General features: G+C 40.1%; 1 long non-coding RNA gene across 1 annotated transcript in view; it reads left to right on the top strand.

The window, feature by feature from the left end:
- The window catches only part of LOC140196019 (uncharacterized), a 109,280-nt gene extending 96,754 nt beyond the window's left edge, over positions 1-12,526 (top strand). Inside the window, exon 3 of the long non-coding RNA XR_011885595.1 lies at positions 11,982-12,526. This is a non-coding gene — a long non-coding RNA (uncharacterized lncRNA). The remainder of the gene's footprint in view (positions 1-11,981) is intronic.
- The last annotated feature ends 2,032 nt before the right edge of the window (positions 12,527-14,558 follow it).

Genomic DNA, 14,558 nt, shown 5'->3' with positions numbered 1-14,558 from the left:
AATATTGCAGTCCTTGTGGGTGCCATGAGGCAGATTTATCCTGAATATCTAGTGCCAGGGGGATGTACACTTGCACTACAGACTCAAATCAGCAAATTTGCTGATACCTCTCGGAGAAAGCAAATGACAAACATTAGTCCATTCAGTTCCTTATTATTCAACTTAATCTCAGATTTAGGGAATGCTTGGAACATAGAACATTGAAAATCTACAGCACATTGCAGGCCCTTCAGCCCACAATGTTCTGCTGACCATGTAACCTACTCTGGAAGCTGCCTAGAATTTCCCTACTGCATAATCCTCTATTTTTGTAAGCTCCATGTACCTATCTAAGAGTCTCTTCAAAGACCCTATTGTATCCGCCTTCTACCACCTTTGTGTATTCCACATACCCGCCACTCTCTGTGTGAAAAACTTACCCCGACATCCCCTCGGTACTTACTTCCAGGCACCTTAAAACTATGCTCCCTCGTGTTTACTTGGGCAACAATAGCTCGATTCAAAAACAATGCTGGCTCCACCTACCTTACAATAATAGGTAGTCCAAATTACTTCATACTTTGTAAAATGTTCATAGCCTGCCATGAGAAATCACTTTGTTTTGAGAGGCTCAACTCACACAATGTGAGAGACGAATGCGCACACTGCCACGTGCGCTGTGTGAGATGGTTCACTGTATTGGATCATGTCCCTTGTTTATTTCCTCCTGTGCCGCCTCATCGTGCAGATAACTCTTAGAATTCTATTTGCAGTCTGCATTTGCGAGGTTGTCTGCAAAGGTGGGCGAGTGTTTCCGAGCACTTTGGAACTGATGCATTGTAGTTGCTTGAGAATCTTGGCACCAGCTATCTCGGGATGCAACCATCAGAATGGAAAGCCAAATTTTTTTGGATAGCACATATGAAAAAAAAAGGGTTGCTTTGAACGAACCTCTGTGCAATGCCACCTCGGGTAAGTAAGTCATTTGGGGATTTTCTTTATCTTAGTTAATAGTGACTTTTAAAGTTAAGTTACATCTGTTAAATGAATCTTTTATTTTTGAATTTTAAAACAATTATTTCTACTGTTTTAAATGTCTCTGGATATCAGTTATACACATGATGATGAAAACAGCTTCTAAACATGAAGAGCTGTTAGGCCAGTTGAGGGGGTAGAGTCTGAGCACTGACTGCTCAAGGCTTAGTTGCCAACCACAGATGGCTTTGCCTAGCAGTTCAGCCATAGGACTGAGGAATTTGTCCCAATTGGGCACCATGGTTACATAGCGGTTAGTACGACTCTATTACAGCTCAGAGTGTTGGAGTCTGAGGTTCATTTCTGATGCCATCTGTAAGTAGCCTCTGTATGTTCTCTCTGTGGAATGCGTGGGTTTTCCCCGAGTGCTCTGGGTTCCTCCCACAGTCCAAAGACATAACGGGCAGGTTAACTGGTCGTTGTAAATTGTCCCGTAATTAGACTAGGGTTAAGCAACACACATCAAAGTTGCTGGTGAACGCAGCAGGCCAAGCAGCATCTGTAGGAAGAGGTGCAGTCGACATTTCAAGCCGAGACCCTTCGTCAGGACTAACTGAAGGAAGGCCTGAAACGTCGACTGCACCTCTTCCTACAGATGCTGCCTGGCCTGCTGCGTTCACCAGCAACTTTGATGTGTGTTGCTTGAATTTCCAGCATCTGCAGAATTCCTGTTGTTAGACTAGGGTTAAATTGGGTTTGTCATGGATTGCTGGGTGGTGTGGATCGTAAGACTGTGAGGGCCTATTTTGCGTTGTATGTCTAAATACAACAAAATAAAATAAAAAAGTAGACTTCTAGGGTTATAAAAGATTAATGGAAATATGGAGAACACGTGTGGATGTGTGTGTGCGGGGAGGGGTGGGAGGTGGGGTTGTTGGTGGCACATGAAGGAGCAGCACATCTTGTTTTGAACCCAAATCCAATAGCTTGGAATTTTAAAATTGAGCTCTTGTCAGCCACATTATTGAGATTAGAAAGATGGGAAAATAGGATGGTGCCAGTTAGGACAAAACTGGATGAGTTCAGTGTGGGGAGGCCATCTGAGAGAGCATTCTGATTGCAGAATAAGCTCAATGTTGTATGGTATCACCAGAATCTGTTGAAGAAATGACAGACAGAGATGGCAAAGTTTTGCCCAAGTAGGAGGTTATGCAGAGGAACATCAGGCTGAAATTCGACTTAGAGCCAAAGAGGATGTCAATCTGCAAACCATGGAAAAAGAAAGAAAAACAACTACCAATGCTAGAAATGAACAATAAGAGCAGAAAGTGCTGGAAACAGTCAGCAAGTCAGGCAGCATCAGTGGAAAGACAAAAAAGGGTACTCATTTTAAGTGTATACTTTGAAACATTAACACTGCTTCGCTTTCATAAAGTCAACAAAGTGTCCTGTTCTGCCTCAGATAGTGGATAAGGAGAGAAAGATTCAGGGACAGGGAATTAATTTTCATTGGGAATAAAGACAACGGCTTCCATGTCCAACGGTTTCTTTTTGAGGAAATTGTGCTCCTCTCACAGTAACTGCCAGACAAACATTGTGACCATCAGACCATAAGATAGCGAACCAGAATGAGTCTGTTCTGCCTTTCAATCATGGCTGATTTATTTTCACTCTCAACCCCATTCTCCTGACTTCTCCGCATAACCTTTGATGCTTCTACTAATGGAGGCAGTGGATGTGTCAAGATGGGTGTAAGTGTGATGAAGCTGGGTGCCATCTGTTTACCTGTGCATGAAATATTTTTTTGGAGAGGCAACATTTATTAAGCATCCAGCCCACTAGTGACCAATTGAAAATTTTGACTAGCCACAGGTATGGCTATGGAAACACCAGTTTAGCCATGTAGACTAATTTTAGTAGAAACCATCTTATGTACTCAAGCAGTTTGGGTAAATATTTTTCGCAGGCATATTTACTTGAAAAATATCGACCATCATTTAATAACCTTGGAGGCATAGGACTCTGCGGTTAAAAAGTACTTGCCTACTTTGCTTTTCGTCTTACCAATGTATAAAAAAGATTAATGTGCACATGCTTACATTGTGTGATTATAAACATTGAATTAACATGTCTCAGAAGGGTGCTTTCAAGTCACTTTTTTGTTTATTTATTTGAAATGTAATTAGTCAGATCTGCATCGCCAATTATCCTTATGTCTACTGGCTAATGCATTGGCTAGCACTGGTCTAGCTTAAAATAAGTTGTAATGGCCATATCGCTAAGACTTCCCATTAAAAAAATATTGATTTAATAATGTGGGTGTCTTAGCATATTCTCTGGTACTATATAGCCTGTTTAACATTTCAAACACGGACCATAAGGAAGCAAATTGTTGAGTAAATATATAACCAGATATTAAAAAATGGTTTATTGGTTAGAAACATATGTGCAGACTAGATTACTTCAAATGAAAAAAGTTATGGGCAAATTTAAAGATATAATTTTCACGTAAAGAGAAGGCATGAACTTTTCTGTATAGCATAGAAACATAAAAACATAGAAAATAGGTGCAGGAGTAGGCCATTCGGCCCTTCGAGCCTGCACCGCCATTTATTATGATCATGGCTGATCATCCAACTCAGAACACCGCCCCAGCCTTCCCTCCATACCCCCTGACCCCCGTAGCCACAAGGGACATATCTAACTCCCTCTTAAATATAGCCAATGAACTGGCCTCAACTGTTTCCTGTGGCAGAGAATTCCACAGATTCACCACTCCCTGTGTGAAGAAGTTTTTCCTAATCTCGGTCCTAAAAGGCTTCCCCTCTATCCTCAAACTGTGACCCCTCGTTCTGGACTTCCCCAACATCGGGAACAATCTTCCTGCATCTAGCCTGTCCAATCCCTTTAGGATCTTATACGTTTCAATCAGATCCCCCCTCAATCTTCTAAATTCCAACGAGTACAAGCCCAGTTCATCCAGTCTTTCTTCATATGAAAGTCCTGCCATCCCAGGAATCAATCTGGTGAACCTTCTCTGTACTCCCTCTATGGCAAGGATGTCTTTCCTCAGATTAGGGGACCAAAACTGCACACAATACTCCAGGTGTGGTCTCACCAAGGCCTTGTACAACTGCAGTAGTACCTCCCTGCTCCTGTACCCAAATCCTCTCGCTATAAATGCCAGCATACCATTCGCCTTTTTCACCGCCCGCTGTACCTGCATGCCCACTTTCAATGACTGGTGTATAATGGCACCCAGGTCACGTTGCACCTCCCCTTTTCCTAATCAGCCACCATTCAGATAATAATCTGTTTTCCTATTTTTGCCACCAAAGTGGATAACTTCACATTTATCCACATTAAATTGCATCTGCCATGAATTTGCCCACTCACCCAACCTATCCAAGTCACCCTGCATCCTCTTAGCATCCTCCTCACAGCTAACACTGCCACCCAGCTTCGTGTCATCCGCTAACTTGGAGATGCTGCATTTAATTCCCTCATCCAAGTCATTAATATATATTGTAAACAACTGGGGTCCCAGCACTGAGCCTTGCGGTACCCCACTAGTCACCGCCTGCCATTCTGAAAAATGATTAGTGAAAAAGGACACCTTAAAGGTTTTTCAATCAATTAAATACACTTAGGTGAAATGTAGCTACTTTTATAAAGCAGAAGACAAGAGAGCCAATTTCTGCACAGGAAGTTTGCAGAATGCCAATGGTGCAATATGGGGAAAATTCATTGTGTACGCACTGGCTGTGAGCTGCTCTGTGATGGATGCCATATTTATAGAACAGAATTACGAACTACGTTCGAACTACGCAGAGAAGATGGATGCTGGATAATCATCTTGGGGTTTCAATTTGGTGGCCAAGCTCCTGTTTTGGAGCTCACCATTCCAACTAATAATCACTCGTGACATTTCACAGTTGAAGGAAACTGATGTGACTTCAGGTCAACCTCAAGGGTTTTTCACAAGTCAGTGCTTCCACGCATTGGTAGTCATCCCTCCTGTAAACATATGACTGGCAATTAAATTAAGGGTAAAGGGAGGAGAACAAAATACTTAAAAAGGAAGAAGAGAATGCAAGCAAGGGGGTTGATAAGAAGCTCATATCTACACAGGGGAACGGGATTGTTGATATTTTGGGTTGAAACTCTGCATCATGAATTTTTTGCTCCAGATTCCAGTATCTGTAGTTCCTTGTGTCTCCTTCTGCTGGAGCTTCTGCATACATGAGATACTTGCGCTTCAATTAGGATAACTCCACAGAAATTTCCCATAGTACTGGAAGAATTGCTATTTTTGAGTAGGGCAACCTTCTCCCCCTCTCCTGATCAGCAGATGGAGAGCAAACAAAGATGCCCCATGATCAGATGCTATTGACAGTACACACATGACTTGTCTGGCTTTGTACATCAGCTCTGTCCTACACCAGAACCAAAAGCAAATCCAGTCCTTCAGACTTCAGCTGGTGCATGGCTGCTTACAGCAAACCAAGCTGTCAATAGATAGTGGCCCAAGATTATTGGCAATGTCTTTATTCTGCACTATTTATACTTGTGATAGTATGATAAACCAGCCAACTGGGCACCTACCAGTTACACGTCGCATGATTCCAGTGCACAGCCCATGCAAAGTAAGCACAGGCTGCTTTCTATGCAATCTGATAAGGCAGATCAGTGGTGAACCCAGACAATCTTTAGCTGTCAGAACTGCTTTGTGCCAAGTAGACACCAGTTTCCTCCTTTACCTCGGGGGTGATCTTAAGTATTCAGGCAGAGTTTGCGCTGTACCAAGCATTTCAATGGTTCAAAGATTCAGGGTACACTCCTTATCAAAGTAAGTCTACAGTATGCAACCCTGAGGTTCGTCTTCCCACAGGCAGCCACAGAACAAAGAAGACCGTGGGACACATTCAAAGAAAATCAAATTCCCATTGCATAAAAAAAAATGATCAAATTACGTAAATAGCAAAAAAAACCCAGCGAAAAACACAATATAACATCAAACCTTAGGGTCATTGAAACAGTCCAGGAATATTCAGTTCAGCTCAGTTCATTTCAATTTCGTCCTGTGTCATTCATTGACTGCAGACTGTAGAGCCAGTTTGCGCCAATCAAAATTGCTTGAATTGCAATAAAAAAGGGGCAATCAGAAACCAGAAACACATCATACTGTGAACTACAGAATCCAGTCGACAAACCACATCAATAAATCTTGGAGAGACTGATCGAACGCAGGTGCCTTCCTTTGTGAGCAGCAAGCGAGCACACGAGAGAAACCAGTCACACGCAGGCAGACAACACTGAACACCCACTCGCCTTCTGCTCTTGTCGTGATGAACTGGACCGTATCCGCTACTTTTAGTAGGATTATCTGTGCAAGATTTTGGTGTTTCCATACCAGGCTGTGATGCAATTAGTCAATACACTTTTTACTACATGTCTATAGAAGTTTGTCAAAGTTTTAGATGTCATACCAAATCTTCGCAAACTTCTAAGGAAGTAGAAGCACTGCCATGTTTTCTTCATAATTAAACTTCAGGTCCTCCAAAGTAATAATACCGAGGAATTTAAAGTTACTGACCTTTGCACCTTTGATCCTCCTGTGAGGACTGGCTCATTGTCTTCTGGTTTTCTTTTTGTGAAGTCAATAATCACCTCCTTGGTTTTGCTGACATCGAATAAGAGGTTGTTGTTATGGCATCACTCATCCAGATTTTAAATTTCCCTCCGGTATGCTGATCCATCACTACCTTTGATTCGACCTATGACAATGGTGTTGTCAGCTAGCTTGAGTATGGCATTGGAGCTGTGCTTAGCCACACAGTCACAAGTGTAAAGCGAGTAGAGCAGGGGGCTAAGCACACAGCCTTGTGGTGCGCCCTTTGCTGATGTAGATTGTGGAGGAGATGTTGTTGCCAATCCAAACTGCTTGGGGTCTTCAGGTGAGGAAATCGAGGATCCAATTGCTCTAGGAGGTATTGAGGCCAAGCATTGGAAATTTTTGATTTGTGTTGAGAGGATGATGGTATTGAGTGCTGAGCTGTAGTCAATAAAGAGCATCCTGATGTCTGCATCTTTCCTGTTTCAGGATTGAGTGAAGAGCCAGTGAGGTGGCATCTGCTGTGGACCTACAGCTCCAGTAGGCAAATTGGAGTGGATCCAAGTCACTCCTCAGGCAGGAAGTGATATGTTTCATTATCAAACTCTAAAACACTTCACCACTGTGGATGTCAGTGCTACAGGACAATAGTCATTGAGGCAGGTTACCATGTTCTTCTTAGGCACTGGTATAATTGAAGCCTGCTTGAAGTGGGTGGGTATCTCAGAATGCCAAAGCAAGAGGTTAAAGATCTCAGTGAACACCCTCTCCAGTTGATCAGCACAGGTCTTTACTACTTGGACAGGTACTCTGCCTTGGCTGGATGTTTTTCATGGGCCCGCCCTCCTGAGGGCTGCTTGCACGCCGGCCTCAGAGACTGAAATCATAGATCATCGGGTGCTATGGCCCCTCCATGTTTTGACAGTCAAAGCAAGCATAGAAGTCATTAAGCTCATCTGGAAGTGAAGCCCATATGTCACCTATGCCACCTGATTTTAGTTTATAAGAGGTGATAGTATTCGAGTCTTGCATCTCCACATTGTTACTACCTGATACTTGATGCCTGTAATGAAGAATCAATTTTTGTAGTCTCTTCATTGGAGAATGTAATTGACTTTAGTTTCAAGTTTTCAGCTATTTCATATTTAATTATCTGGTGCAAAATGTAAGTAACAGAAGTAATTGGAGTGCTTATCAATGTGAATTCTTACCTCATGGTTTTATTTACTTGTACCCCAGATGTTGTCATTGTCAAGGTCAGCATTTAATGCTCTGAATTATTTCACATTTCTCAGTAACAGAAACAGAATTGGTACCAGTAATCAGAGAATTAGCTACACAGTACAGAGTCTTTCCAATTTCTTCATGTTTCCATATTAATACAATCTACTCCTGCTACTTCAAAGTCAATTATGTTAAAGTTTATAGGACAGGAGGCTTTTAGGTATTTACATTTAGAATCTTGGCCTAATTCAAAGTAAATGTCTATATTTTCTTTAGCTTTCCAGCCGTATGTGCTTAGTTTGCCCTGTCAGGTCAAACATCACCTTTCAGTAAAGCAAAGTTTTCTGATGTGTGCAGCAAAGCAAGTGAAGTGCTATTCGATAAAAGTACTTTCTTCCATCTATAAGCATTTTTGAACTATAACGAGTTCTTGCAGAGTCACAACGGTTTTGACAGTATTATCAAGTCATGTTTTGCCAGAGAACCCACCCATAATGAGAAATACTGAAGGAAGAGATTGATAGAAGGTAAGTCTAAGATGATTGCTTACTAGAGCGGTATATTTGTTGAGGGGACTAAGTTTGCTCATCATACAAAAAGCTTCTGTATTATGACTTTGTAAGGTACTTGTAATACAAAAGGAGTCTACTTGACCCACTGAGTCTATGCTAGTCCATAGCAACGCATCCCCATCAGTCCCATTCCATTGCTATAACTACACAAATAATTAATCTTTGTGAGGATTCTAATAAACTATACTTCAACAACCCCTACAATGAATTTCCAGCCTAAAATTACTCTGGGTAAAGTAATACTGTTTTGCCAGAGTCTGTGGCCTGGGTATTTGAACTTATGCTAATAGGAACACCTACCTTTAGTTATTCTAATTAAACAGATCATAATTTTACATCAAGTTTTGTCTCAATGTTCTTTGTTCCAAAGAGAAAACCCTCAGCTTCTCCACTAATCCTGGAGCACAATCTTCCAACCCTGGAACAATTCAAGAGCTTATTTTCTGTATTTCCACTGGTTAGTAACATCCAAGTGTGAATGCAACCAAAGCAGTGTTCTTTACAGATTCACAATTGCTATACTTTCCTCTAGAAACTTGTGGAACTGCAAACAAGTGACTGATGGAATCTAATCAGTACTTTAGTTGATGTCAATAGGTGACCAAATTAGGAAACGCTGCAGTTTCTAGGCATAGTGGGAGGTATAAGTATTACTGCAGCAGGAATTTTATACTGACAAATTCTCATGCATAAATTCAGTTCCTCTTGAAGGCCATCTGTAGAATCAAATAGCTTTGTGGCACTCTTCAAATGCAGGAAATGGTTGGAAGCATCACACATCCAAGACTTCAGAGCTGCCTTCTTGTTCACCCACATGACTGTAAAACATCAGTAAACAGATAGTTTGCCAGAATGTTTCATTACAGTTGCTGTACCTTACAGTTGCTGAAAGAAAGATACAAGCAACATGGACCCTTATTAATTAAACAGCCTGCTTAAGAGAAAAGCGAATTCATCCCAACACTCCACCAGCATCGTCTTTTCTACAGATGTGTACAGATGTACAGTGGACAGCCTTCTGTGTAGTTTGCATCACAGCCTGATACCGAGACCCCAATGTACAGGATTGTAAGAGTCTTCACTGGGTCGTAGACTCAGGCATTTCTACCAGGGACTCAATCAAGGACAGCTCCAAGAGGCAGTGGCTAAAGAAGCGGAATCCACCACTGTGCCAAGATGAGGCCACCCTCAGGGTGGAGGAGCAATGCCTTGTATTCCATCTGGGTAGCCTCCAACCTGATGGCATGAATATTGATTTCTCCTTTCAGTAATTAAAAACATTTCCCTCCCCCACTTTTCTTCTTCTATACCCCACTCTGGCTTTTTTACCTTTTCTCACCTGCCTATCACTTTCCATTGGGGCCTCTCCCCTTTCCTTTCTCCTATGGTCTGCTCTCATCTCCTATTAGATTCCTTCATCTCCGGCCCTTTATCTTCCCACCCACCTGGCTTCACCTATCACCTTTGAGCTATCCTCTTTCTGCTCACCCTACCTTTTTATTCTAATGTTTTCTCCCTTCCTTTTCAGTGCTGAAGAAGGGTCTCGGCCCAAAATGTCAACTGTTAATTCATTTCCATAGATGCTGCTGAGTTCCTCCAGCATTTTGTATGTGTTGCTTTGGATTTCCAGCAGTTGCAGATATTCACGTGTTTATGATATCCATCATTAAGGATCCTGACTTGCCTTCTTTTCATTACTACAATCGAGGAGGAGATACAGGAGTCTATAGGACCATGCTCAGCATTTCCGGAGCAGCTTCTTCCCCTCTGCCATCAGATTCTTGACTGATTCATGAACACTACCTCATTATTTTTGCATTATTTATTTATTTTGTAACTTATGGTAGTTTTGTGTCTTTGTACTGTCCTGCTGCTGCAAAAGAACAGATTTCATGCCATATAAGGCAGTGATAATAAACCTGAGTTTGATTTCAAAGCAGATATCCTGTCCAAAGTAGAACAGGAGACTGGTTTGAGAAAATGGAGTATGTTTGTCTGATCAGCTTGCTTTGCACCATTTTATCAGCCAAGACGTTAAAATGCTTTCTATGGCAGGACAGATAAATGAAGGGATATTGTTCAAGTGCATCAGTACTTTGAATGTATTCTCTGTTCCCACAACTTTCAAAAGCCTGTGTAAAATCCTTGAGTTTTTAAATTTAGGCAAAAGAACAACTACACATTGTCATCATCAAGTGAAAGGAGTCAAATACTATGGAGTTCTTTCTCAAATATTACAATGATTTGTTACAATTATTGGGTACTAGACGTAAGTCCAAGGGGCTCCTCTGAGTGCTCTCCTATCACTTCTTCTTTGTGTCACCTGTGTTAGGGCCACTGATGTTTCCAGTTTTCCATTTAGATTTAGAAAGAATGAAAACATTCCACCGTATCACAAATTAATTTTTCAATCTTATTCATGCCCCAACAAAGTATAAAAGTACGATTTGTGTACTCTCGTCACAGTAAGAACATATTTTTCATCATTTGATGGCATCTATAAACAATCAGCATTACTATGTGCCAGGTTGTGTGACATAGGTGATCATGGCCTCCTGACCATGATCATTCCTAGCAAATTTTTCTGCAGAAGAGGTTTGCCATTGCCTACTTCTGGGCAGTGTCTTTACAAGATAGGTGACCCCAGCCATTATTAATACTCTTCAAAGATTGTCTTCCTGGTTGCATACCCTGGACTTGTGATATGCACCAGCTACTCATATGATCATCCACCACCTGCTCTCATGGCTTTACATCACCCCGATCAGGGGCTAAGCACCTTGCCCAAGGGTGACCTACAGGCTAGCAGACGGAAAGAGTCCGTTACACCTCCTTTGGTAGAGACGTATCTCCACCATGCCACCTACTATAAACAATATTTTTTTGATTATCTTGCTTCTCCAAATGTATCTTTATGGAAAATTCTCAAGACAATATTAATATATTTGATGCTATTATTCTTTCTATGCACTTAATAAAAATTGTACAGTATTTGAAATCAAGTTAAGTCAAAACTCAATATATTCCAACCATTGCTTATAATTCAAAGTACTGTATATAAAATTATTTGAAAGTTTAAAAAATGTTTACTTTTTATCTTTCTTATAATTACTAAATCAAATAAAACAGAGTGAATGCACTGACATTTTTGTGCAGAGTATGTTTAAAGTATCATTAAACAAAACTGATATTTGATATTTCTAAAGAGAAACATTGATCGGTCTAGCGACAGGAATCCTGCCTCATCAGGACAAATGAACAAAAATGGCAGTATGTGAAATATATTTTAAGTGCTCTGCTAATGATTTAGTTAGTTATTTTAATTATGGTATTAAATCATTACATAAAGTCACCTAACCTGAACAGCATCCAATGTGAATCAAGCCAGAATTATATATTGCTTCCTTGTACTATGACCTTCAGGACTTACTCAACTGATGATTATATTTTAATGTAATGCTACTTGTTTTACAATCCAAAAAAAATGAAAGCTATTGAAATTTTCTGAAATGTTTTGTGGAAGTTTCCATGTCAACCCTGAACTTATGATATTGTAGAATTTACTAAATTAAAACTAATATGTTAATTAAGATTAAAATGTCTTTTTTTTTCTACAGGTACAGGAGCTTTAGGTTCTGCACCACCATGTTCAAGAATAGTTATTAACCTTCATCTATCAGGTCCTGAACTATTGTGGATAACTTCACTCCCCCAACTGTGATTTTTTGAATGACATATTTTACTGTAGCAACCTGTAGACAAGATTAAGTGGGAATTGAAACAGTTGAAATATGGCTCTCATATCCAATAAATACAATTAAAAAAAAATAAAGTCAACTGCTTCCCTTTAAGTTGTGAAACATCACTTGCTACAAAGCCATTTGTTTTTTATGCATCGTGAGTGAAATTAGTTGTTTCTTAAAGCATTTGGAATCACTTGTGCTTAGTGGCATCTACTGTATATGTGGCACCTACATGCCTTGGTGGGTGATAAAGTGAGTACCAAGTAAGCAGATCACAAGATGTTCCAAATGTTTCGTTTTAATGTGTCAATGATTTACAGCATGGTAATCTTTAGAAGTTGTTTGAAAGCAAAATACTGCAGATGATGAAATTTTGATATACAGAAAGAATTACAAGAAATACTCAGTAGGCCTGGCAGCATCTAAGGAAAGTGATTGAAAAATTAACATTTCATGTTAATAACTTTTCATCAGAACTGTTCTGATGAAAAGTCATTTACCTAAATCCTGCTGAGTACTTCCAGAATATTTTTTTAAATATAAACTTTACTATTGATTAACTAGATTGATGTATACTTTCTGATCACTATCTTCTCAAAAATGATATGTTTTCATTGCATTGTGCAATTTGATTAAAGACAACAAATTGGTAATTACTCTCTAACAAAAGTACTTACCTTTGGATTAAGTCAGTGGAATTTGGCAATAGATTTGAAATGCAGAAGGAAACTGTTGACCATCTGTAATCTACTTTCCTTTTCATAAATGAAATGCAGAGATTGCAAAAGCTTTGGAAATATGAATGTTGCTTCTGTTTTCATTGCCCAGTAAGAAATAAATCTGCTGAGTTGAAGTTGAAGAATGTTCCACGAATACAATTAAAGTGTGGTCTTATATTTTTCATTGACAGTAATGAGAATGTTAACAGAGCCAGTCTTATTATGGATTAAATCAGGTTCAGATCTGCAGAATCCACAAAATTGCACTTAACCCTGAAAATCTGGGAACTACAATGCAACTATCTCTGCTCCTGCACAGCTTCCTGTTACCACCAAATATATCAGAAATTTTTAAGGACCATTATTTCAGGTGTAAGAAAACAGTAATGATTATTGCTACTTTATTCCTCTGGCACTGCAGCTTTAATTCTGCCAAGATAACGGCTTGTTAAAAAAATTATTTTGCTTTTATTTTCTTTTGTTTATTTTTAAAATTATAGTAAGCCAGCCAGTGGTGGAGTGGCATCCGCATCAGACTTCGAGGCAAGTGGTCTAGGGTTTGAATCCAGCCAGTTCCTTGCATGCTTTCCACCCATGCTGGTTTGAGCATTGAGCAAGCAACTGAGCCTTGTAAAAACAGACAAGTGCTAAAGAAACAGCAAGGTTGCCACACGACATACCATAAGGTACGGAGAGGAAAAACAACAATTTAAAATAAATGAATTTTTAAAAATTCCGTTTCCTTTATATTTCTTTCCTGCTTTTCCTGCTTCACTCAATCTTCGTTTTCTTTCTGAACTTTCTTCCACTTTCTGTGCATGCAATTCTTTGTTTATAGTTTCTGGTTTAGACATTGATATTTACCAGGCTGTATTTTGTGAACGGTATGAGGAGTTCCGGCTTCATAGATTGTAATTAGTTCTTCAGGCAGATTCCCTGTTCTAATGTCGAGCTGATTGGCGGGCTTGGTCCTTTGCCTGGTCGGGAGTACTCTGGAGGAGGCTGCAGCACACAAGTGTGTTGGATTGGGAGAAATCATGAGATGTTAAACATTTCAAAACAATGTTTTTTTAATTTTCAGTGGAAAAAGCTTTAGAAAAGTTAAATGACTATTAGACACTCTTAAACACTCATCGTTTGACAATACGTTAGAGACTTTAAAACTAAGTTTAGAACGCCAAAAAAGAACATTTTTATATTCAGAACCTACCTAACAGGCATTTTGATATTTTACAGTCTCAGTGTTAGCTGTGAGGAGGATGCTAAGAGGATGCAGGGTGACTTGGATAGGTTGGGTGAGTGGGCAAATTCATGGCAGATGCAATTTAATGTGGATAAATGTGAAGTTATCCACTTTGGTGGCAAAAATAGGAAAACAGGTTATTGTCTGAATGGTGGCCGATTAGGAAAAGGGGAGGTGCAACAAGACCTGGGTGTCATTATACACCAGTCATTGAAAGTGGGCATGCGGGTACAGCAGGCGGTGAAAAAGGCGAATGGTATGCTGGCATTTATAGCGAGAGGATTTGAGTACAGGAACAGGGAGGTACTACTGCAGTTGTACAAGGCCTTGGTGAGACCACACCTGGAGTATTGTGTGCAGTTTTGGTCCCCTAATCTGAGGAAAGACATCCTTGCCATAGAGGGAGTACAGAGAAGGTTCACCAGATTGATTCCTGGGATGGCAGGACTTTCATATGAAGAAAGATTGGATGAACTGGGCTTGTACTCG

The sequence above is a fragment of the Mobula birostris genome, chromosome 4 (assembly GCF_030028105.1).
Source record: "Mobula birostris isolate sMobBir1 chromosome 4, sMobBir1.hap1, whole genome shotgun sequence".
NCBI classification, from domain to species: Eukaryota; Metazoa; Chordata; class Chondrichthyes; order Myliobatiformes; family Myliobatidae; genus Mobula; species Mobula birostris.
This window is presented reverse-complemented; position numbering and strand designations above follow the sequence as displayed.